At 41.5% G+C, this 19618-nt stretch overlaps 1 protein-coding gene across 1 annotated transcript in view; it reads left to right on the plus strand.

The window, feature by feature from the left end:
• The window catches only part of CENPP (centromere protein P), a 235608-nt gene that overhangs the window by 213990 nt on the left and 2000 nt on the right, over positions 1-19618 (plus strand).

Genomic DNA, 19618 nt, shown 5'->3' on the forward strand with positions numbered 1-19618 from the left:
TGCCATGAAGTGATTGGACTGGATGTCATGATCTTAGTTTTCTGAATGTTGAGTTTAAGCCAACTTTTTCACTCTCCTCTTTCACTTTCACCAAGAGGCTCTTTAGCTTCTTCATTTTCTGCCATAAGGGTGGTGTCATCTGCATATCTGAGGTTATTGATATTTCTCCCGACAATCTTGATTCTAGCTTGTGCTTCATGTAGTCTGGCATTTTGCATGATGTACTCTGCATATAAGTTAAATAAACAGGATGACAATATGCAGCCTTGACATGCTCCTTTCCCTATTTGAAACCAGTCTGTTGTTCCATGTCTGGTTCTAACTGTTGCTAACCCGCATACAGGTTTCTCAGGAGGCAGGTCAGGTGATCTGGTGTTCCTATCTCTTTCAGAATTTTCCACAGTTTGTTGTGATCCACATAGTCAAAGGCTTTGGCATAGTCAATAAAGCAGAAATAGATGTCTTTCTGGAACTCTCTTGCCTTTTTGATGATCCAACAGATGTTGGCAATTTGATCTCTGGTTCCTCTGCCTTTTCTAAATCCAGCTTAAATATCTGGAAGTTCATGGTTCACATACTGTTGAAGCCTGGCTTGGAGAATTTTGAGCATTACTTTGCTAGTGTGTGAAATGAGAGCAGTTGTATGGTAGTTTGGACATTCTTTGGCATTGCCTTTCTTTGGGATTGGAATGAAAACTGACCTTTTCCAGTCCTGTGGCCATTGCTGAGTTTTCCAAATTTGCTGGCATATTGAGTGCAACACTTTCACTGCATCATCTTTTAGGATTTGAAATAGCCCAATTGGAATTCCATCACCTCTATTAGCTTTGTTCGTAGTGATGTTTCCTAAGGCCCGCTTGTCTTCTGCATTCAAATGGGTATATCTTTCCTTATCTCCTGTGCCTTTTGCTTCTCTTCTTTTCTCAGCTTTTTGCAAGACCTCCTCAGACAACTGTTTTGCCTTTTTGCATTTCTTTTTCTTGGGGATGATCTTGATCCCTGCCTCCTGTATAATGGCATGAACCTCCGTTCATAGTTCATCAGGCACTCTATCAGATCTAGTCCCTTAAATCTATTTCTCACTTCCACTGTATAATCGTAAGGGATTTGATTTAGGTCATACCTGAATGGTCTGTTGCTTTTCCCTACTCTCTTCAGTTTGAGTCTGAATTTAGTAATAAGGAGTTCATGATCTGAGCCACAGTCAGCTCCCAGTCTTGTTTTTGCTGACTGTATAGAGCTTCTTCATCTTTGGCTGCAAAGAATATAATCAGATTTTGGTTTTGACCATCTGGTGACGTCCATGTGTAGAGTCTTCTCTTCTGTTGTTAGAAGACGATGTTTGCTATGACCAGTGTGTTCTCTTGGAAAAACTCTGTTAGCCTTTGCCCTGCTTCATTTTGTACTCAAGGCCTAATTTGCCTGTTACTCCAGGTTATCTCTTGACTTCCTACTTTTGCATTCCTGTCGCCTGTAATGAAAAGGACATTTCTTTTAGGTGTTAGTCCTAGAAGGTCTTGTAGGTCTTCATAGAACTGTTCAATTTCAGCTTCTTCAACATTACTGATCAGGCAATAGGCTTGGATTACCATGATATTGAATGGTTTGCCTTGGAAATGAACAGAGATCATTTTGTTGTTTTTGATATTGCATCCAAGTATGGCATTTCAGACTCTTTTGTTACCTATGATGGCTACTCCATTTCTTCTAAGGGATTCCTGCTCACAGTAGTCGATATAATGGTCATCTGAGTTAAATTCACCCATTCCAGTTCATTTTAGTTCACTGATTCCTAAAATGTTGATGTTCACTCTTGCCATCTCTTGTTTGACCAAGTCCAATTTACCTTGATTCATGAACCTAACATTCCACGTTCCTATGCAGTCCATCACCAGTCACATCCACAACTGGGTGTTGTTTTTGCTTTGGCTCCATCTCTTCATTCTTTCTGGAGTTATTTCTCCACCAATTTCCAGTAACATATTGGGTACCTACTGACCTGGGGAGTTCATCTTTCAGTGTCCTATCTTTTTGCCTTTTCATACTGTCCATGGGGTTCTCAAGGCTAGAATACTGAAGTAGATTGCCGTTCCCTTCTCCAGTGGACTATGTTTTGTCAGAGCTCTCCACCATGACCCGTCCATCTTGGGTGGCCCTACATAGCATGGCTCATAGTTTCACTGAGTTAGAAAAGACTGTGGTCCATGTGATCAGTTTGGTTAGTTTTCTGTGATTGTGGTTTTCATTCTGTCAGCCCTCTAATGGAGAAGCATAAGAGGCTTATGGAAACTTTCTGTTGGGAGAGACTGACTGAAGGGGAAACTGCATGGGACCTTTTGAAGGAGGTCCATTATCCTCATTACCTCCACCATAGTTTGACCTCAGGTCAAACAACAGGGAGGGAACACAGCCCTGCCCATCAACAGAAAATTGGATTAAAGATTTTCTCAGCATGGCCCCGCCCATCAGAACAAGACCCAGTTTCCCCCACCTGTCAGAGCCTATTCAAACTCATGTCCATTGAGTCGGTGATGCCATCAAACCATCTCATCCTCTGTCATCCCCTTCTCCTCCCACCTTCAATCTTTCCCAGCATCAGGGTCTTTTCAAATGTGTCAGCTCTTCACATCAGTTGGCCAAAGTAATGTAGTTTCAGCTTCACCATCAGTCCTTCCAATGAATATTCAGGACTAATTTCCCTTAGGATGGACAGATTGGATCTCCTTGCAGTCCAAGGGACTCTCAAGAGCCTCCTCCAGCACCACAGTTCAAAAGCATCAATTCTTTGGCGCTCAGCTTTCTTTATAGTCCAACTCTCACATCCATACATGACTGCTGGAAAAACCATACCCTTGACTAGATGGACCTTTGTTGGCAGAGTAATGTCTCTGCTTTTTAACATGCTGTCTAGGTTGGTCATAGCTTTTCTTCCAAGGAGTAAGTGTCTTTTAATTTCATGGCTACAGTCACCATCTGCAGTGATTTTGGAGCCTAAAAAATAAAAATCTGTCACTGTTTCCATTATTTCCCCATCTATTTACCATGAAGTGATGCAAAGGGATGCCATGATCTTAGTTTTCTGAATGTTGAGTTATAAGCCAACTTTTTCACTCTCCTCTTTCACTTTCATCAAGAGGCTGTTTAGTGCTTCTTTGCTTTCTTCCATAAGGGTGGTGTCATCTGCATATCTGATGTTTTTTGCTTTTAAAACTAATTTCAAGCAGGCTTTAGTGAAACAAACAATATTTTCACTATGAAATCACCAGTACGGTAGCAGGAGGAGCCATGCCGTCATCTATTTATGGTGGCATGCCATTTGGTATCTGTGATTCAGAGAAGTGAAAGTAAATTTTAAGTGTTTTCATGCTGAAAATGGTTTATTTATGTCTTTTGAAGGGAGAATTAGCAATGATCAAGCACTTAGCAATGATCATGTTTTCTGTCTACAATTTGATGGCTCCCCTTAGTTCAGTTTATTTAATACAATTTTTAAAGGTTACTTTCCATTTATAGTTATTACAAAATATTGGTTATATTCTCCATGTTGTCCAGTATGTCCTTGAGCCAATCTTACTTACATCCAAAAGTTCGTACTTCCCACCCCCCACCCCTGTATTACCCCCTTCCCCCACCCTCACTGGTGACCCCTCATTTGTTCTCTGCTTCTGTGAGTCTGCTTCTTTTTGGTTATATTCAATAGTCTGTTATTATTGTTTAGATTCTACATGTAAGTGATGTTATATAGTATTTGTCTTTCTCTGTCTGATTTCTTTCACTTAGTGTAATGCCTTCCAGCTCCATCCATCTTACTGCAGTTTCTTGAACCATCACAAGACCTATGCAAGCATTATGCGCCGTGTCAAATAGGAATAAAAGACTAAATCAAACCACTGTAATTAATCTTGCTTCCTCATATTTTCTCAGAGACTCTTTTTCAGCACCCCATTGCCCCTCCCCAGTACCATCTTGGCCAATTTCATGACTGTAACACACAACTGGATGCTAGTTCCTTCTAAACAAGCTGCTAGCGGTGACTCCTAGCATGCATCTGCTTTGTTCCAATTACTCTTTGCCTCTCAAAATCACATGAGGGTCTTGCCTAAGTGTGTGTTTCACATGCTTTTGGCACAGAGTTAGGTGCTCAGCATTTTATTTTTCGGTTTCTGTTTGTTTTAACCAACTAGTCATATTGTTTACCAGGCACTTATGTGCCAGGAATTACAGTAGTTGCTTCTGTCTTGGACCAAGTGTCTTTCCTGAAGTCCTTCAGATTTTATACTAAAACATCTATCTAAGAACTTCTCTGTATTTACTTTCTTATTTAAAGCTTTGTTTTTCAATCATTCTCCTATAATTCTCAGTTTCACTAAATTACTTTGGTTTCCTTTAGCTTTTTTACTTGTAAGTCATGTGCCTTCAATGAATTCAACAAATGTTTGTTAAGCCTACTGTATGCCTTGATACATACCCTCTTGCAATGAATGCAGCCATCAGTGTCAACATCTGACCTGAAGTTTTATGGGGGTGTCCATCGTATTCTGTGGAATGGTCCTAACACCATACTTATAGTATGTAGCAATGAGTGACTGGTAGAACATGGTGGTAGAGGGTGGACATCAGTTGTTTGGTGCCCAGTAACTTCCCTTCCTTCTGCTAAAAGCATTTCCCTCCTTTGAGGAAATTTTCCCTCATGGGCTGACACACCCTTGAAAATTATTCCCAATGGAATACTGCACAGCTATTAAATACTACCCAGCAATTAAATATACAATGGAATACTACACAGCGACCCCAGATAGAAACCCTATCTTCACTGAGAAAGCTCTTCAATACACATTGTTGAGTGAAGAAATGAGAAAACAATATGGTGTAATATGATTTTATTCACTAAATTGTCTCTATTGAGGTATTTTTCACTGAGATGTAATTTCATATCTTCTGTGGGTCTATAGAGAACTGTAATATGGGAAGAGATCTGCAAGATACCTGGGGACAGAGGGGTGGAGACTAGAATTGGGGTTATGTCAAAGAAGACTTTAACTTAGCTTTTAGCATTTTATATATATAATATTTTATTTATTTATTTATTTTATTTATTTATTTTTTTTATGGCTGCACTGGGTCTTTGTTGCTGCAGACAGACTTTCTTTAGTTGTGGCGAATGGGTGCTACTCCTTGCTGGGGTGCGCCAGCTTCTCAGTGTGATGATTTCTCTTGTGGAACAGAGACTGTAGGTGAGCAGATTTCAGTAGTTGTAGCACATGGGGTTAGTTGCACCACAGCATGTGGGACTTTCCTGGATCAGGGATCACACCTATATCCCCTGCTACGGTGGGCAGATTCTTAACCACTGGACCACCAAGAAAGTTCCTTTAACCATTTAATTTTCATAGTGAGAATGCACATGTTAATTATTTGTATAAAGAGAAATGAAAATGTGGTATTTCTCACCAAAAAGAAAGCAAGTGGAGACTTCAATATGTCAGGAACTTCCCTGGTGGTTAAGATTACACAATTCCACTGCTGGCGGCACAGGTTCCATCTCTGGTCAGAGAACTAAGATCCTACATGCCTCACAGCTCAGCCAAAAAGAAAAGGAAAGTAAATATGGCAGGCTAAGATGACCATGTATACCCTTTCCCACCATTTTAATTGTTCAGAAATTCTGGATTAAGTACAACATGTCTTAAGTATTATAGTCAAGCTCAAAAGAAAGAGGTAGAAATGTCCCAAGAGCCATAAATAAGGAGACAAATCAAAGCAAGAACAGGAGCTAGTGCTGGGTAGAACACAGATTTGGGCCCTGGGTCTGGAAGACAGCCTAGACCGTATCAGATACTAGGGTAAATCCTCCTCCCAGAGCTGGGGCCTCAAGGATTTCTGTTGGTTGACAGAGGAAGAGGAAAACTGCCAGCCAGGCCAAAGAAACTGCAGGGAACTTAGGTGGAGAAACTCACGTCTCCAGATTCCTGGCATAGATATATACTGGATCTCAGTTTACACTGCTTGTGTGGTTTAGGTAGAAGCCCAGGTCTGGAAAGGAATATAAATTGTACATACAGGGACTTCTCCGAGCTCTGGGAAAAGCCACCTTGAAACTGCCAAAGAGGGAAATTCTCACACAATTTCACAGAACTGTCACAGAAAAATATGACCCCAGATGAAAGAGTGTTAGTCACTCAGTCACGTCCAACTCTTTGCAACCCCATGGACTTGTAGCCTGCCAAGCTCCTCTGTCCATGGAATTCTCCAGGCAAAAATACTGGAATGGGGAGCCATTCCATTCTCCAGGGTATCTTCCCAACCCAGGGATCAAACCCAGGTCTCCTGCTTTGCAGGCAGATTCTCTACCATCTGAGCCACCAGGGAAGCTTGTAGATGAAGCAAGTATACATTTAAAACATTATGCATTAATTGCATAAAGCAAACTTCTATAAGTGAGAATTATAAAACAATCTAGACAAAAACTAGTCAATCTAGACAAAAAAAGTACAAGGTTAAAGATACCAAAGAAGTACCTAAAATATAAACCTAATTTAGAAATAAGGGACAGTTTCTTAAAATTTATTATTTTTGGTCGCACTGGCTCTTTGTTGCTGCATGTGGGCTTTCTCTAGTTATGGTGAGCGGGAGCTACTCTCGGCTGTGGTGTGCAGGCTTCTACTGCAGTGGCTTTTCTTGTTGGGGAGCACAGGCTCTTGGAGAGCTGTTGTCATACCCGGGTTCAGTAATTGCGGTTCTCAGGCCCTAGAGTGCGGGCTTGGGCTCAGAAGTTATGGCACATGGGCTTAGTTGCTCCACGTCATGTGGTATCTTCCTAGACCAGGTGATCCTTGCAATGGCAGGCAGATTCCTATCCGCTGTGCCAACCAGGCAAGCCCCAGAGCAATTTTTTTTTTTTTTTACAAAAACCTATTGGAAAAAGAAACAAATTTACGTTTATACATTTTTTTCTTTTTTTTTAATACATTTTTTCAATGTCATTTGAATTTTTAAAATTTAGAAACCAGTGGATAAATGAAACAACAGGTTAAATATTAGTAAAAAGAAAATTAGAAGATGTATTTGAAGAAGTCAGACAAAGAACTTCTAGAAAGATATTTAGATGGAACATAAATGAGTTCAGTTAAGCATAGAATTAGGTGGTTTAATGTAATCCAATAAGAGTACCAGAAAGATAGAATGAAATAGATGCTGTATTTAAAATAAAAGAATGTTGTTTTGTCAGATATCCTCAGGTATTTGTCCCAGTGCAGAAAAATTTGAATGACAGGATCCTATGTGAAAATATGGACTAGATTTAAAGGGACAATTAAAACTTCATACATGAATGTATCATCTCAGAATTTATAAAGGACATAAAAAAGTGGGGGGTGGGGTGAGAGGGAAACAGCCAAACTCTTAAGTGGCTATCCCATTTTATATCTCACCAACAATGTCTGAGGTCTGCATTTGTCACATTCTCACCAACATTTGTCTTTTTATTGTTTGTCTTTTATACTATAGATATTCTAGTGGATCTGAAGTGGTTCTGTATTCTTTTAAAGTAGATTTCAAATTAAGCATCCTGCAAATCTATTTTTTACACTAAAGTATTACATTCAAGCTATTTATGATAGTTCAAATTGTTGTAGAATGCCTTTTTAAACTATCTTACAAAGTCTAGTTATAATTTAAATAGAAAATAATATGTTCACATTTCCTCTTTTTTCAGTCTTTTATAGTCTTCATCCAGTCTTTGATTATAATATTTTTAATGTGTTTTAAATAGTGTATTTTTCTGATAAACACAAACCAGACAGTATTACCATCACTACCCACCCTGCCACCCCACCCTCAGTACCCACCCAAAAGAAAAGACTGATTATATTTTTGCCTCAAGAACTTAAAGATTGGTTACTTAGGGAAAGCATGAGGTAATAATCACCTTCCTCTTATAAATAGTTAAATGATTTCAGACATCCATAATCATGTTTGCATAAATCAGGGTCTGCAGGCCAGTCATTTAGGAGCATCTTACCTGAACCTCCCTGGTGGCTTAGAGGATAAAGCATCCACCTGCAATGCGGGAGACCTGGGTTCAATCCCTGAGTTGGGAAGATCTGGAGAAAGGAAATGGCAACCCACTCCAGTACTCTTGCCTGGAAAATCCCATAGACGGAGGAGCCTGGTAGGCTGCAAAGAGTGAGGTCGCAAAGAGTTGGACACTTCACTTCACTTCACTTCCCTGAACATTATTATCACTTTCAGGTAGAAGGGTGTGGCAGAAAAGCCCAGCTATTTGCAAGTGCTCTTGGAAGAAACAGGAGGGCCCTGCTTAGGCAAGTTCACTAGTAGTATTTCAGTGGAGGCTTTCAGCTACTCAGTTCTATTAGTAGGACAAATTGTTTTAATTGTTTTAAGATTTTTTTTTTTAACTCCAACTGTCATTTCTTCTCATTTCTTGCTTTGTAAGAGGCAGTAAACCACATCTGATTAGTATTCACTGCTTTTGGCACTTATAAATAAAGGACCCTCTTTCTGTTGCAAATGTATAAATACTGTGCTTACAGTTTTTGATATTTAAAACAGGATGGAATTTACCTTTATATGAGGCTGAAGTATGACCTTTAGGAAAATGGAATCTGTCCTTAGACTGTCTTGTCTTTAAAAAAAAAAAAAAACTTGACTGTGTTGGCTCACATCCTCTGTTTCCATTTTCTCTTGTTGCTCGGCCACGTAACCCACCTTGGACTGTTGTTGGGCAAGCCTCTGGGGTCCTGGAGCCTGAGTTCCCCTCCAGACCTTCATCATGATGTCTTTCTGTTCTCAAATAAAGATAAGTTTATAAAGGCCTTTTCCATTTCTTTGGTCAGCCTTAGCCTCTGGAAATTAGTATGTTTCTTCGAGTATTATTTAAATGTGCAAATTGGCTGAACTTTAATATAAGGAGATTAGGAAAGATAAGTACAAAGTTTACAAACATTCAGGACTTCCCTGGTGGTCCAGTAGTTGAGAATCTACCTGCCAATACAGGGGACACGGGTTCTATCCCTGGTCCAGGAAGATTCCACGTGCTGCGGGGCAACTAAGCCCATGCAGTACAACTACTGAGCCCACGCTCTAGAGCCCGTGCTCGGCAAGAAAAGGCACTGCCATGAGAAGCCTGGGCACCACAGCTAGAGAGCAGCCCCGCTTGCCACAACTAGAGAAAGCCCACGCACAGCAACAGAGCTCCAGTGCAGCCAGAAAGAAAGTTTACAAACATTCAAAGAAATGTTTTTATGAGTAAAATTTTCATGTAACAAAAAAATTTTAAGCTGCAGCTTTTGGCCCACTTATCTCAAATGTGGTTCAACTAATTCCAGTTTAACAAAGTCACGTGGACCATATTTTCAGAATAGAGAAGTGTTAAGCAATTGAACTGTTATATAAATGAGCCAAGAAAAAGTCAACAGTGAAATCTCCATATTTTCAGACACCTTTAAGCCTTTCCACATATTTACCGAGAGAATGGGAATGCAGTGAAAACATTAGTTAGAGGACACAAAAAAATAATAAAAATTTATTGTGCATAAGATAAGACCTTCAAGGAAAAAGAAATCCAGAAAATACCTATCAAAAGATGGGCCCTTGGGGACTTTCCTGGCAGTCCAGTGGTTAGGACTCCATGCTTCCACTGCAGAGGGTGTGGATTTGATCTCTGGTCAGAGAATAAGATCCCACATTGCAGTGCAGCATGGCCGGGGAAAAAAATGCACCTTTGGTTATCAGTAGTGACCCAAAAAAAGCCATATTCAGTTCAGTTCAGTCGCTCAGTCATGTCCGACTCTTAGCGACCCCATGAATCGCAGCACGCCAGGCCTCCCTGTTCATTCTCAAAACAGTATTTCAGATACCTCAACATCAAGAAAGGCTTGCAGATTGTTAGCCTTAATTCAGGATGATCAGGTAAAAGAAAATAGGTTTTATGTTCTTGGTCCCAAATCCTAGAATATCTGTACATATTTCATGCAGTTAGGGTTGGCTCTTCAAGACAGAAATGATAGAGCTGGAGAAGACCCAAAAAAAGATAGCAAAGTAATTGAGATGGCTCCTGGGCTTCTGGATGAGAAAAAGAACAAGCATTCTCCACCCTGGATGGCAGAGGCAGAGGGGAAGCTTTTCTGTGTTTACTTGCTTATTGTCTGTCTTCACTGGGTTGTATACTTCATGGGCTGAGGGGAGCTATCTTTTGTATTTTAATTTTTTGTTGAAATATATAGATACAGGAAAGGGCACACATGTCATAAATGCACAGTTGGATGATTTTTCACAAAATTACAGAACCATTCACTGGAAGAGGAACCAGAGCAGGAGCAGCCCCCAGGGCCCACCCACCTGCCACAGGTACTACAAGACGGGGTTGGTGCTTGTCACTGCATACACTATCCCTGAGGTCCATCCATGTGGAGTGTAACTGGTGATCATTCATTTCACAGCCCTTGAGCCTTCTGTCACATGGATGAGCCACAAAGCATTTACCCAGGGTTCTGTCCCTGGCCCTCTCCAGGTCCTGGCAGTTGTAAACAGTGCTGCTGTGTGCATGCCTTTTGGTGATACAGGTACATGTTTATGTTGGGTATAATTGGTGAATCTTAGGGTAGATGTATGTTCAGCTTTTGGAGGTGTTGTCAAAATAACTGTGCCCATTTACACTCTCACCCACAGGGTGTGAGGGTAACAGTTGCTTGTATCAGTTTCAACACTGGTTTTGTCAGTTGTTTGTAGCCATTCAGGTGTGTATGTTGTGGTATTCCATTTGTAGTTTTTATTTTTACTTTCCTGATGCTCAGTGTTATTTTGTTCCAGGACATACCCAGCATTTAACAAAGTACCCAGTGTTTTGATTGGAGCTCTTTCAACAGGGACAGAAATGTAAATTCACATTTGCTTAACAAAAAGGAAAGTTTGTAGCAGAGAGCTGGAGTAGTTCAGACAATTAAAGAAAGGGTAGCCTGCATGTGGGGATCACATCAAGATAGAGGATTTTCCCTCCTGTTGTGAGGCCCTCATTTCTGCACGATTCTCTGCTGGTTGTCTATCAGGGCAACACACAGGCCTCCCACAGCCTGGAAGAGGCTGCCCACTGAATAGCCCCTGCTGGAAAAGGTTTTGTCCTCCCAGCATCTGCCATTTGGCCCAGGGTACATTATATGCTGTTCGTGAGGAGCTAATAGTCTGTGATGACCTGAGCCAATCCTATGAAAGGGACAGGTCTGTTGCCAGAGTAAGGGTAATAAGAAAGCTTGCCAGGCAAAGAAAAACAGGTCTGACAGTCCACAATAGTTCTACACAATAGCCACGCTGCAAATCATTTTGAGTGATGAATTAGTCAATCCAAGTTCATCACGTGTGTACGTCTCATTGTGTGTGAGAGGATGAATTTGAAATACTTTTACTTAAGAATTTCTCTAGTAAAATAAAGCAGTTTCAGGACAAAGCAGCAAAGAAAATCCTCTGCCCTCAATCAATTCAAGAGCTAGTCCATGCTGAAAATTTGAATTATTATAAGATGCATTTTGCCAGTTCATGGATGGTCTGTAGACAGATGCATATGTGAAAGCATTTTCATGTTTGCTCCTCTCTTATTACCTGGTTTGCATCTCAAGTCAAGCCCAGGATCAGCTGACCCCTTCTTCTGGCCTGGTGCTAAGGGCGCTGCCAGATGGCAAGACGTGTTACTCTAAGACCCAAAGAACAACTGTGCATTTTCTCTTAAGAGTCTTTAGGTAAAAAAAATGGGAGCCCCTTATTAGAATAAGCCTAATACTTAAACCCATGGCAGAACATAAGAAGGTGTATATAGAATAAGGATCTAGGTGAATTTTCCTACCTCTCACAGAAATGTCATGTGGGATCCTGAGTGGGAATTCTGAAACAGAAAACAGATGTTAAGTAAAAACTAAGATAGCTAAATAAAATACAGACTTCAGTTATAAAAGTGATATCTCAATATTGGTGCATTGATTGTAACAAATATACCACACCAATATTAGATGCTAATAATATAGGAACTTTGTACTATCCTTCCAATTTTTCTGTCAATCTAGAACTGTTCTAAAAAATTATTTGTTTTAAATTCAGTAGAGGGGCTTGAAAGGAGCCCATGTACAGGGAGGGAATTGTTGGTCCCTGAAGCATAAGCCTTATTGGTTTCAAGGTGAGTCTACTCTCAGCTGGACCGAGGGTCACCTGAAATTTGCTTCAAGAAAGGCATTGGAGTTAGGAAGCCAGCTCAGCTTAGCTTCTTTACTTTGGGCTCAGGGTCACTGGAACAGCCTTGCAAATCTCTGAGCCTTTTTCCCCTTATTTTCAAAGTGTGCATAATTTTATATCCCCAGTTCATAAGAGTATCCTGTGAATAAATATGTAAAGATCTGGCAAAGTTAGAACTATTGTGCAAATAGAATACATTATTATTGTCATTTGGATTATTTCACCAAGACTTGTTTCCTCTCTCACAGTTTAATTCTCTTGCCTAATATTCATTTTATTTTATGAAAATAAAGTTATCAGGACTTGATATAGTACATGATTTGAACCATTTAAAATTTTAGTTACAAACTTTATTTATGCCCTCTTTTATTTTGTCCCAGGGTGGGGGGATTTCCTCTTATTTCTAAGGACATGGGTTGACTTAATTATTTATTTTCTTTCCATTTTAAAAAACTGAAAGCATTTTATTTTATTAATTTTTTTAGTTGGAGGCTAATTACTTTACAATATTGTAGTGGTTTTTGCCATACGTTGATATGAATCAGCCATGGGTTTACATGTGTTCCCCATCCTGAAACCCCCTCCCATCTCCTTCCCCATTCCCATCCCTCTGGGTCATCCCAGTGCTCCAGCCTTGAAAGCATTTTAACATAGGACTCTAGAATACAAGTTTGGACATATATCACTACCTTTATATATAAAATAATTTAAATACTATTTAAACCTTAAATTCTATACCCAAACTATTCATCAAGTATGAGGAAAAATTGAAAATATAAATGTAAAAGGCCTCAAAAGTAGACCATTGAAACATACTACCTTCATCAGCCACTCTGCTAAAATTCTTCACAAATGACAGTAGAGAGAGTTTTAAAAGACATAATACACAAAGATGAAGAATAGGCCAGAGGAAGGCAGCAGTACATTCAGGAAGCAGATAATTATAGTTTGATGAGGCCCAGACAAAGCTGAGACCTAACCCCTGAAGGGAACATGCCCGAACAGTCGTTTGGAGGTTGCTTTGACTTTCCCTGGGAGTATGGGAACCATCCCTGGGGGCAGGGCCTCAGGGGCCATTGCCACTGAAAAATGACCTCCAAGTCAAGGGTTTCCAGCCGAGTGTGACTCTCAGCACGCAGGAGACTGGGAAAGCTATCTTCCTTGGAGGAAGGAACAAATCAACCGATTTGTTCTCTGGAACCTCTGAAAAAGGGACTGTGGGTAGGGGGAGAATTAGTAGAAAGTCTATATGAGAGGCAGTCCATCCTCGCCCTGACAGAAGGCCTGTGTTTTGAAAAAGCTTGGCACTACTAAAAGGGGCCTGGACTCGGCAATATAACCTCACTCCTCTGGAGAGAAAACTAAGAACCTCTAATAAAAAATAGGCACAGGGGAGTTCCTTGGTAGCCTAGTGGACAGGACTCTGGGCTTTCACTCCATGGCCTGGGTTCAATCCCTGGTCCAGGAATGAGACCTAGCAAGCCACACAGTGCAGCCAAAAAATATACGCACACCAAGTTACTTGCACTAGATCACGAGCCCGTTACCGTTCAGTTCAGTTCAGTTCAGTCGCTCAGTCGTGCCCAACTCTTTGCGACCCCATGAATCGCAACATGCCAGGCCTCCCTGTCCATCACCAACTCCCGGAGTTCACTCAGACTCACGTCCATCGAGTCGGTGATGCCATCCAGCCATCTCATCCTCTGTCGTCCCCTTTTCCTCCTGCCCCCAATCCCTCCCAGCATCAGTCTTTTCCAATGAGTCAACTCTTTGCATGAGGTGACCAAAGTATTGGAGTTTCAGCTTTACCATCGTTCCTTTCAAAGAACACCCAGGGCTGATCTCCTTAGAATGGGCTGGTTGGATCTCCTTGCAGTCCAAGGGACTCTGAAGAGTCTTCTCCAACACTACAGTTCAAAAGCATCAATTCTTCGGTGCTCAGCTTTCTTCACAGTCCAACTCTCACATCCATACATGACCACTGGGAAAACCATAGCCTTGACTACATGGAACTTTGTTGGCAAAGTAATGTCTCTGCTTTTCAATATGCTATCTAGGTTGGTCATAACTTTCTTCCAAGGAATAAGCGTCTTTTAATTTCATGGCTGCAGTCACCATCTGCAGTGATTTTGGAGCCCCAAAAAATAAAGTTTGACACTGTTTCCCCATCTGTTTCCCATGAAGTGATGGGACCAGATGCCATGATCTTAGTTTTCTGAATGTTGAGCTTTAAGCCAACTTTTTCACTCTCCTCTTTCATACTCATCAAGAGTCTTTAGTTCCTCTTCACTTTCTGCCATAAGGGTGGTGTCATCTGCATATCTGAGGTTATTGATATTTCTCCCGGCAATCTTGACTCCAGTTTGTGCTTCTTCCAGCCCAGCGTTTCTCATAATGTACTCTGCATATGTTAAATAAGCAGTGTGACAATATACAGCCTTGACATACTCCGTTTCCTGTTTGGAACCAATCTGTTGTTCCATGTCCAGTTCTAACTGTTGCTTCCTGACCTGCATACAGATTTCTCAGGTCAGCTGGTCTGGTATTCCCATCTCTTTCAGAATTTTCCAGTTTATTGTGATCCACACAGTCAAAGGCTTTAGCTGTTAAATTGTATGTGGCAGTGTGGATGTGTAATTTGTCTTTTGAAAGAGAAAACATCTTAAAAGCTCAAAATGTCTGTGAATCTATGAAAAAATTCAAATTAGATCATAATAACTTCTCTTTTTTTAACTTTTAAAAAAGTATTTTTTATTTGGTGGTGCTGGCTCTTAGCTGTGGCATGTGCAATCTTTAATTGTAGCATATGGGATCTAGTTCCCTGACCAGGGATTGAACCCAAGCCCCCTTCACTGAGATCACAAACTCTCGGCCACTGCACCATTAGGGAAGTGCCCAGACCATAGTAACTTTAAATTATAATCATTTCAATGCTTTGCACGTTACTTTGAGATATATATAAAATAGTGAGAGTTTTATTAGTAACAATAAAATTGCCAGTGAATATCTGAATATTACTTTCATCATCTGCCTTCATTTCATTATTTTGCTGGCACAATTACATATTAAAAACTGTATGAAGAGAAAGTTGTGAAATTTAGAGTTTTTAGCTCTGATTATTACATGTATGTGTATGTGTGGGTTCAGCTTCTTAAGTATCATTTCTGACTATTGTAAAAGAAACCAACTTGCCTTGCTTTTTAATTATTAGTCTAGAAGGGAACAGACTACATATAAAAGTGTACAGTTGCTACCCAATTAGTTAGAATGAAAATAACAATCTTAAAAATCTTAAGAACTACTTCTTGGACTTGTATCCCCACCTGAAGTGATGTTTATTGTCTAGCACTCTTAATGGAGTAGAGCTTTTACGGGGACACTTGCCTTCAGATTTATTGCAGGGTGTATGTTTCTTGGCTATATATTTGACTGATTTTGCTTGCCTAAATTTCTCCTTTCCATTCTAAACAGGGAAGGTATAAAGGGATTATTTGTGTAAGCTCTCTTCCGTCCTAGGAACAGAGTGATTTTATAGCTGCAGAAGGAAGAAGGCTAGAAAATTCTAGGAGGTGGATAGAGGTATTGAGGTCATCGCTTGTTGGTTAGTATGTGTGTGCAGAAGGATTCCCAAGGGGCTATGTTATGTGCATCCTCACACATGTGTCATGCCAACCTGTCTTACCAACCTCTTCCCCCTGAGAGAGCCTGTAAGCCACCAAAGCCCCAGGAGCAATGAGCCTAGGTCTTGGTTTCTAAATACCATCAGCTTCCTAAAGAAACACTGATATACGTTGAATAAATCAGTGATTTGTGAGTCAATGGCGATAGAAAATAAATAAGGGAGAAGTGAAGCTCGTTTTTCTGGTGAAAATCTACTTGCCAGTGTGGAAGGAATGATGGAGACAGTCACCCTTTGGCACCCCTCGTGTGGTTGACTCAGCTTTGAGGCACCAGCAGGCCCAGGCTGATGAGTGGATGTCTGACTGAGGAGCCAGACAGTAGCCTGGTCTCATGATGTCCCCTTGGAAAATTCCAATAACAGAGGGGAAAGGGTGGCTTTTGGGTCACCCCAGAAGCACAGCAGCATTTCTGGAGCCCTCCCAATGTGGCATCATGGGGAGACATCAGACCTGGACTGAGGCCCAAGAGGCCTCATTTTCCAAACTGCCAAAACTGCCTGGGGCAGTTGGGGCGGGGAGGGTGTGATGGTCACAGGAGGGAGCTGGGAACATCTGAAAATTTCTGGTTGGAATGTTATGTTTTTGTAAAGCAGGAAGATGGCCCTGTTTGGGGAAATGCCACTGAGTATCCAGGGATGAGGGGTATCATGACCACCACTCGCTCTAGATATCTGTGAACACTCAAGGATACATTTAAACTCAAGATTCAAGGTTTCCCATTCATTCAAGTGGCAGGGGGAGTGAACTGGGATAGAATGACTGATCCGTAATACATGGTTGGTTTTCTCTAAAGTTCTGTTTAAAATTCTCTTCCCTTTGAACCAGCAGCCATTCCAAATGGGTCTCAGGTAGAAAACTGGGACGAATAACAAATTCCCAGCTTTCTCGAAGCTACCATTTTTTCTATCATAAACACCAGGAGAGTTCTTGACTGCAGGCTCCAGGCACATGGCAAGCAGCTAAATACACACACAACCCCCACCCCTTTTTTTTGGCTGCACTGTGTATCATGTGGCTTCCTGGGTTCGATCCCTAGGTCGGGAAGATCCCCTGGAGAAGGAAATGGCAACCCACTCCAGTATTCTTGCCTGGAAAATTCCATGGACAGAGGAGCCTGGTATCATACAGGATCTTAATTTGACCAGGGATCGAACTCATGGAGTCTAATCACTGGACCACCAGGAAAGTTCTAAACATCCATTTTTGAATCACCACTTAGGACAAACTTCCTGTGAAAGACTGAGAGGCCCAGTGTACGCACAGGATCAGCACAACACAGCCTGTTCCCAGCCTTCCCAACAACACGGTGAAGCACAAGGCTCCCATTTGCTCCCTTTAGGTTCCAGGCCTGGACCTTAGTTTTACTAGTGGCAGAATGTGAAGTGTCCAAGGCGATTTCCAAGTCAGGCTGATAACTTTCCTGTCAACCTTTTTTTTGTGTGTGTAGCTATTTTTTCATGTTAAATATTCTAAAACACATTGGCCAGATGGCTGCCTTATCTGAGTACATCATCTTAATCCTTTCTTGGTGATTCTGTTGTCTTTTTTGAATGTCAAATACAGTAATATGTAGAACTTTTAATTGCTTTTGAAATGTACTATTTGGCTGTGACCTCAGACCCACTTTGCATTTAGTTGTATCACTTTTTCCAACTTTTCTGTCTTTTCCCTCCAGACCACTTGTATGCGTACACTCTGTCAGTGAGACCCACGTTTTATATTTCTAACTATCAGCAATGGTATCTAGACTTTGCTGTTTATGTTGTGTCTCTGGGCTCCTCTTCAACCTTTAGTTGCTTTCTTCCTGTCAGCTTTGAATATTTGAGGTCACCAGGCAAGTGAATGAAGCTGGATAAATGGGGCAATGTTACTAACTTGTATAAAAACTTTCCACACAAGTCCCTAAGAGCTCTCCAGAAATGCCCGATCTCTTCCTAATGTCAGCATTTCTACTTTTGGTTTTTATTTTAAAAACTAAAAGGAGTACATTTTATTTTATTTTTTTTAGTGAAAGCTTCTAATCTAAACCCTCCTTTTGCTCATGAGAAGAAGGCCTAGAGAGGCTGAGGTCTGCTTGGAGGCAGACCAAGCCCTTGGGCCTCACGCTGGAACTGGCCCAGGCCACGTGCTTTCAGCTCAGCCTGGAAGTTACACTGCCAGTCACATGTTCTCCTTTACATTCCTCATACAGTTGTTATTAATTTAGAAGAGCCTGAGGTTTAAAAACCAGCCAGCACTTTCCATTTAAAAAATTTAGGTATACATTTTCTCATAAAAACTGCTTCCCTGAAATTAGAAATCATCTGTAAGTTTAAACCAGGCCACCCCAGCCTTTGGTCAGAATGGCTTGGTGTTTGGATGTGTTCTTGCTCCATCAGCATCTTTCACACACGGGTCTGAGAGCACTGGCCTCACACGCTGGCAACAAGCTCACTGATATGTGGGCTGGTCCTTTAAAAGTTGTGACACAACTTTGTCCCCACAAGACCTCATTTGAGGGAGCTTATTTTGTTCAGCCCATCAAGTACCTGTGGCCTCAGGAAGGCCCCATCCTCTGAAGCTCATAGGTTCTGCCCACACAGCCCCAGCCCTGTCCCTTGTCTTGCAGGGGGACGGGGGCTGTCTGACTGGCTGCTAGACCAAGCATTTCTCAGATGAAGCTGCACCTCACTGTCCTTTCATGAGGCTTAGGGTGGCCCTCAGGGCAGGGTGTAGGTTTGGATTTGGGACGTGGCAGGGCTTACATCTGATTTCAGCATCAGCCCAGGTGTCCATTTCAATAGCAAGAGCTGTAAGAAGAGGGAAGGAAAATATGTCTTTCAAAAGCTGTCCCTTGTGGAACTTGAAATCTCACTGTGGAGCCTACTTTAAGTCTCTGTCATATCACCCCAACCCCACAATCTATTCTTATAAGAACAAACAAAAGGTTTTCCAAGAACTGAAGACAGAGCCACTCATTACTCTGTTGTAAACATTCTGTTTGGATTCTTGCAAAGCTTTGTTGTTCTAATGACCTACAAGTCAAGTCTAATGCTGGAGGTTCCCAGGGCCCACTGCAAATAACAGAAAGAAGCAGACAGTTCCAAAACTATTACACAGGGCTGGGGAGGGGGGAGGCAACCCCTAGAGATTTGTGAAATTCTACTTCATTTTCGTTTAAGAGAGAATACTTTCGACTCTAAAACGGTACATGATCTCATCATGAAGCTGACCTCTAGCAGAGCATGCTTTCTGAAAACCTATTACCCAGAATAGCCAGACACCATGCCTGGGGAGATCCGTAGGTCACTAGGAGAGCTCAGGTGGCCCCACGCTGGCTGTGCAGGAGCCGTCTGCATGCAGTTACCAGTATGCAGGCCAGGGCCATTCAACAGCAAGTGTGAAGACAGGGTGGAAGCACCCACTGTTGGAGTGGCAAGCCCACAGACCTCAGTTTGAAAGGCTTTTGGGCCAAATGCTAAAGCTCTGAAGAAAAACATTTGCTTTACAATGAGAAACTTGGCATACAGCAACTCACTTCAGTCATCAGGATCAGCATCACCTTCATGAGTCAGCTGGCCAGCATGTGTGACCAGCCTCCTCAAGCTGTCCAGGTCACGAGACAAGACAGAAAAAGTATATTGGCCAAATGCTGCAGGGCCCTGGGTAGACAAGCCAGGAAAATCAGAAGGGAGTCGTGTAACTTGTTAACATGGGTGGTT

The sequence above is a fragment of the Capra hircus genome, chromosome 8, assembly GCF_001704415.2.
Source record: "Capra hircus breed San Clemente chromosome 8, ASM170441v1, whole genome shotgun sequence".
NCBI classification, from domain to species: domain Eukaryota; kingdom Metazoa; phylum Chordata; class Mammalia; order Artiodactyla; family Bovidae; genus Capra; species Capra hircus.